Source organism: Gavialis gangeticus, unplaced genomic scaffold (genome assembly GCF_001723915.1).
Source record: "Gavialis gangeticus isolate Ggan-Ray unplaced genomic scaffold, GavGan_comp1, whole genome shotgun sequence".
In the NCBI taxonomy this organism is placed as follows: domain Eukaryota; kingdom Metazoa; phylum Chordata; order Crocodylia; family Gavialidae; genus Gavialis; species Gavialis gangeticus.
The window spans coordinates 15,596,913-15,603,381 of record NW_017729000.1 but is presented as its reverse complement, the minus strand read 5'-3'; the positions used below and the strand labels follow the sequence as shown (position 1 = coordinate 15,603,381).

The window sequence follows — 6,469 nt, the reverse complement described above, 5'->3', positions numbered from 1 at the left end:
GGAGACAAGTGGCCACATCACAAAATACTAGTCACAGAAAAAGGCAACACAAAGGAAATAGGGTTTTTTAAAGTTTTTACTTTTAAAAAAGATATTTCACACACACATGCATTCTTGATATCATTAACAATCTATAGGACTGCAAAACATTTATCAACGTTGGACTCTGTTAAGCTCTAGGTATACTCACAGTCAATTTTTGTAGCACTCAGAAGAGCTAAATTTCTCTGTGTCCTTTACCTTTAACCTTGGAGCAGATCACAGGCAAGAATTTTGGTGGGCAGGCTGCAGTTGCAGGTTAGTGCAGGTTTCAGTTAGTTAGGGTACAGACAGAAGTGCAGCTCCCTGCTGTAACTGAGAACATTTTGCAGGAAGCCTGCCCAGCTGGCTGAGGGAGCAGGACAGAGCCACGGGCAGCTCATCCTGGAGGCGGGGGGAGTGGGGGCTGGTTCCCTGCTGCTGTGTGTCTCTCAGATTTGTGTGCAGAGTGGAGCCAGATGTGGGCTGCCAGCTGTGGGCTTGGGGCTCCCCTCCCTGCTGCCCTCCCCACAGGGCCTCCATGGCAGACCTGGGCAGGGAAGTTTGGCTGGTGTGAGGCTCCTTGGTGCCACCACCAGGAGTCTCACACTAGCCACACCATCATGGCTAGGTGCCTCTGCCTGCCTGGCAGCAGTGGGGGGTACAACTCCATGCTGCTGCCAATGCTGCCAGATAGGCAGGGGGCACCTTACCATGGTGGTGCAGCTGGTGTGGGGCTCCCAGCAGCAAGCCTGAGCCTCCCTGACCTTCTGTGCTAGGTCTTGCCTGCTGGGCTGTGGAGGCCCCTGGCTCAAGGCAGCAGGGCAGAGAGTAATGGGTAGTCCACATCTTCCCTGCCCATGGGCTCTGTTCTGGCCATGCTGCCCAGGGTGGGGGGAGCCGGGCTTTGTGCTCTGCTCATGCTCTGCTCCAGCTGTATCAGCCACCTCCTACCATGGGTGGCAGCTGGGGCTCAGGTGCTGCTGGTGGGGGCAGGGGGCTGCAGGCCCTGGCTCTGGCTCCATAGTCCTGGCAGCTGGGGTCCCTCTCTGGCAGGGCTAGGGGGGGACAGGGGGCTGCGGGTTGTGAGTGAGAGGCACCAGCAGAGCTGGGAAGGTTGGGGGCTTTCAGTGGGGAGTGAAGGGCACTGGCAGGGCCCAGGGGACTGTGGGTGTGGAGTTAGGGGCATTGGCAGGGCATGGGGGGTGGGTATTTTGGGTGGGGAGTGAAGGACACTGGCAGGGCTAGGGGGCTGTGGGTCAGGAGCAAGGGGCACCTGGGTGGGGTGAGGGTCTGCAGGTTGGGGTCATGGAGTCATGCTGAGGAAAAGGTTGGGAAGCACTGCCCTAGAACAAGCTCCCTCCGCTTCCTTTACCCCCTCCCATTCTGCATACTGGCTGGGAGGCAGTGTAGACACGAGTTACAGAAGACACGTTATAATCTGAACCTTCATGCAGTAACAGTTCCGATTTTCACCGGATCAGACATTTTGAAGAGGTCTGCAGTCACTCACTTGTTTGGTCACAGCTCTAGACTGCTTTCTGTGATGATATCAGGTGAAAATTGTCATTTCTGTCTGCACCCTTAAGTGTATTCTGAAAAGACTCCTCAGTAACATGTCTTCTGTGGGCTGTATTTGGTTTTGATTACTACATTGTAACCTGCTCCTGCTCTGGGAGCACGAGAATACATACAAACTAGAGATCTCCCTGAGGTCCCCATTATCTCAGGTGAAAGCTTTAAAGGGCTTCTCTTTCAGAATCTGCTGAGCCATTTTCCTCTGCAGCTCTGATAAATGGATTAGGGGGCTAGGTACGGACATTCAAAAAGCCCAAGGCAGAATTGATCTAAGTTAAGCAATTTTCTGTAAGTGGTGTAGTTTAGATTGGTAGCAAACAGAACACACATTTGTACTTTGGGGAGGTGGGAATCTTAGACCGGGTTCTGCCATTTTTATACTAGTCTGTGTGTGCCGAAGCTTTGTTCTGTTATGGGTATAGACTGGTTTTCGATCACTTACTTATACCAGTGAAAGTGTAACATCTGTACCTGGCCTTTGCCTGCTTAGTTCTTTGTAATACCACCTTTGACTTGGTGCTTATCTCAATTTATAAGGAGTTTCATTTGGTTTGTAGAGGCCAGAATTTCAGATTTATTCGGTTGTCAACCTCCCAGCACAATTTCTCCTCTCATAATGCCATGGTTTCCTAGGGCATTCACAATATATCTGATAAGATAGTACCTTAGGTGGTTTAGTTTTCTTTTGTATGTACTAATCCTCACTAAGAGCATTTGGCTGTTAAACTTTCATTGGCTGGGTCCACACAAGCCAGGCTTACTACTTCTAGCAGATTTCCTTTTGAGAAAAAATGACATTCCTGCTTGCCAATTTTAAATAAGCAAAAGTTGCCTGAATTATCATTTTTTATAAAATCTGTGAAAGCCTGCAATAAAGGAAATGCTCACTTTGTAGAGTCAATGATGTTAGGGGTTCATACCCTAAATCACACCAGTGGAAACAGCTGCCTTCTTAGTGGCATGCTAACCGATGATCAGATACTCTAGTCTGGGTAGACTGAGCTGTACAGGAGCAATCATTTGGCTTAATTAAAACTGTAAAGGACTTTGTAAAGGACTTGAACTCATTACACCACTTTAAAAATCATGCATATCTATTTACTTCAAGCTTTCTAAGGCATCTGCTTGGGGAGTGATTATTTACCCATTGACTTGAGCCCATGCACACCAGTACCCCAGTGTCCCATACGCCTTGAACTATTATTGAGGAAACACCCCAACATGCATCTCTTCCAGTCAAGTCAGCTAATTTGTTTTACTGCCTGGCTGTTTAATGGCAAATGTAAGTTACTCCCAGTAAACCTCGTACCATTCTCTCAACTTGGTCTCCCTGCAAGACATGGGCAACTGGTGCCATCTTAGTTGGTGGGACACGTCCCCCCCCGCAACCAGTCCTGCCGACTGGGGTGGGTCCCACTGCAGCCAGTCCTGCGACGTCTGATCACTGTGGCCAATTGCGGCAGCCGCTTCTGGGAGTGGCTGCGGCTGCAGCGATCAGCTAGCACTTGCAGGGGGGGCACCGGCACTCTCAGGTGGTGCACGTGCACCCCCATGCACACCCTATGCATCACCACTGCTGCAAGACAAGGTGTTAGTTCTTTTCTCCCATGTCTGAGGACTTGACTTGCCCAATAAAATCATGTGTGCACTTCGGCTTTCAGGTAGAAGAAAATGTCCCTTTTTAGCAAAGAAAAATCCAGAAACAGCAACCACAGTCAGCTTCTTGTAAGGCAAAGAATACTCTTGGTCTCAGATCAAGGGCTCAGACTAAGAAATTCCTTTGGCTCTTGTTGCTACTCTTGATATCTGCAGAAAGTTCAGTTGCATCTTTCCCCTGTTGCTGCTCAGCTGTGGCTAGCTCAGAACAATTCTCATCTCCAGCTAACTCTTAAGGCTCACTCCTGCTCCAGTTAATGCTTCCATGAGCCAGTCTGCCTCATCTAGATACCACTCTTGGTTTGATAAATTCAGCTTTAGCTTACTATCTCTTGTGTGGAGTTGCTTATCTGTCCTGTCATTTTGAAGCCTTTTTTTTGAGAGTGGTTTTGCTTTCTGGAGCGGAGGTTTTGCACAGAAGTTTAACTTCCAAGTTATTTTCTCCTTTCCTGAAATTGTAGTTCAAGGCAGATAACTCTGAGTTCCAATAGTGACTTTGAGTTCTCAATAACTTTGAGTTTCAGATAGTGAACTGTCTGTCACTATCCAGCATGCTTTGCTTTTGCCTGGAGGTGTAGAATCTTATCTTCTAACTCCAGCAATGTACACCAGTCCTTAGCCTCTACCTCTTCCTGCTCTAGCAAAGTGGTTAATTAAATATCTGATTAAAGCAAAACATTTTTTGCTGCAATTTTCCCGCAGCTTACTACAAAAATGCATAGCATGCTACAGATACCTTTTAATTCTCTACCTTTAGCTGAGTTTTTTAAAATTCTCCTGTAATCACAGGAATGTTTTCTTTCCCAGCTAAAGTACTCTAAAACAAATACATCTGCTCTGGCACCTTTTTCCTAGGAAAAAGCTCCTAGGTTGGTTTGTTTTTTGCAGAGGCTAGACAAGTGCAGTTCAGGTACTTTCCTGCCAGCCTCACTCTTGCCAGCGTAACTGTTCACTCTGCTCATATCTCACGTCCCTTTCATTTATCCAGTCTATCTAATCTATTGTAAGGTCTTTGGGACTAGGGCTGTATGAAGCTTCGGTCCCCGATTCAATTTGGCGGAAATTCGGCCCGATTTGGTGGCCGAATCTCTGAATCCAAATCGAATCAGGAGACACTTTAATCTTTTCAAATTGAATCGGAGCCCTCTGAATCAATTCAGAGAAGTTCAGAAAGATTCAGCAATTCGGACATAGACATAGCTTTAAAAGTTGTTTCTACATACCTCTAGGTACCAGGTGACTCGTGAATGCTGCAATGCTGGGGTGGATGGAGTATCCCACAGTAGCGAGGAGGGGGGCAGGAGTCACCAGCGCTCTTGGTAGCAGACTCGGAAGTGGACCAGAAGCACTTCCAAGCCACTTCCGGGTCTGCCAGAGAGTGCACTGGGGGGCCCCCCTGTGCCCCTCTGGCTCAGCGACTGGTGCCTTTTGGGTCTGGGGGGGGCACCCAGGGTCTCCCTGCAAATGACTGCTGAGCTGGGGGGGAGTGTGGGGGGCCCCCCAGCATGCTCTCCAGTGGATCCAGAAGTACTTCTGGTTCACTTCCAGGTTCGCTGCCCAGCATGCGCGGGGGCCCCCCCATGCTCCTGTGGGATGCTCCATCTGCCCCAGCATTGCAGCATTCACAAGCCACGCCTGGTATCTTGAGGAACGTAGAAAAAACATTTAAAGCTGTGTCTATGGCCGAATTGATGATTCTCTGAATCAGGATTGAATCTTCAGATTCGGATTCAGCTGAATCGAATTGGAGACAGTGATCTGAATCAACAGATTGAATAACTGTCCCCAATTCAGGCCAAATCCAAATCAAATAGGGCCTGTTTCGCACACCCGTATTTAGGTCAGAGGCCATCTCCTACTTTGTACCGTGCCAAGCACATTCTTAGTGGGAGTATCTACACAAGATGCTAAATGAGCAGTAGCTTAATATTACTGTGCAGTAGTGTATCAGCAGTATTAAACTACTGCACAGTAGCATCACTAAAAAGCTGTGCGCTGGTGCTACTGAACAGTAGTGCTGGTTACTGTGCACTGATTTAGTACTTGGTTATACAAATACTAAATTTAATGTGCCATAACTATGACACATTAATGAACATGTAGACATGCCCAGTTGGTCTTCAGGCACTACAATAAGAAACATGCTTAATTACTATTATTATTTATCTCTGTCTTTATTAATCATGCACCTAATTTGTACAAGCAACCACAAAAATAATGCTTATAGTTTCAGCTATTTGCAAACTGATTTGTGCCTGCAATATTGATGAACATGCATAGATAGGAATTGCACAAAGGTTTGATTTTCTAAGTTACTGGGAATATAAATATCAATTGCATAATCAAACTGCCTCTCAGCAGTGTTGAAACCTAAGGCAGATTTATTTTTAACTGCACAATTACATTTAGCAGTTGATAGTTCTTGCAACTCCCTTTGAATAGTTTTCCCTTTTTTATTTCCTTAGAATGCAGGTTGCGCCAGCAAAATCTTTGAAGGGCTAACATCTCTGGAAACTCAGGTCACGGAGGAAAAATACAAGGCTTTTTTTCAAAACGCTAAAACACTAAATAAATTGCTCCCACAAAACATGGAAGCAAAGGTAGGATTTTCCTTCTAAGCTATCTGTGTTCATTCTCTCAGAGATCAAATGCTTTTCAAAGGCAACTGAGTTTAGTACACAAAGGAGGAACTTCTGGGTTGATTTTTTATGCAGAATACCCAATTTGTTAGTGTGGACTTTTGCTTAAAATCTAATAGTCTATTTTGACTTTGCATGGTGATCCTTGTGTCTTGGAAAGCCACTTAACACCTTGTGTTTCTAGCTTCAGTTGACCTTGTTATTTTAGTTATTTTTAGTATAGTTGTTTTTGTTTTATTATTGAAAAAGCAAAATTGTTCAGGAATTTAATTTATTTTTTCCTGCAATGCTGACCTTGTGCATGTGCACATGTGCGTGTGTATGTATGTGTGCATGCATGTCTCTCCCTCTCTCTCAGTTTGACCTATTTGCAAAAAATGGAAATCTATAATCAAATATTTAATTAGATCATGACAGAGGTACCTGTAAAGATTAAGGGATGTTTGTACAGTATATTCAAGATGCAAAGTATATATTGAGTAATTTCCAAACTTTTGGCTTATTTTGCAGACAACTTGTGATACAGAAGGAATGAATGCAAGGAAATTCTTAGAAAAAGTGAAATATTTCCTTCTTTC

The 6,469-nt window shown here is 45.6% G+C and overlaps 1 long non-coding RNA gene across 1 annotated transcript; it reads left to right on the top strand.

Moving 5' to 3' along the window:
- The first annotated feature begins 222 nt into the window (after nucleotides 1-222).
- LOC109290105 lies at nucleotides 223-6,469 on the top strand. Its single transcript, XR_002095524.1, has 3 exons — nucleotides 223-297; nucleotides 5,718-5,852; nucleotides 6,402-6,469. It is a non-coding gene; the product is annotated as an uncharacterized LOC109290105 (long non-coding RNA).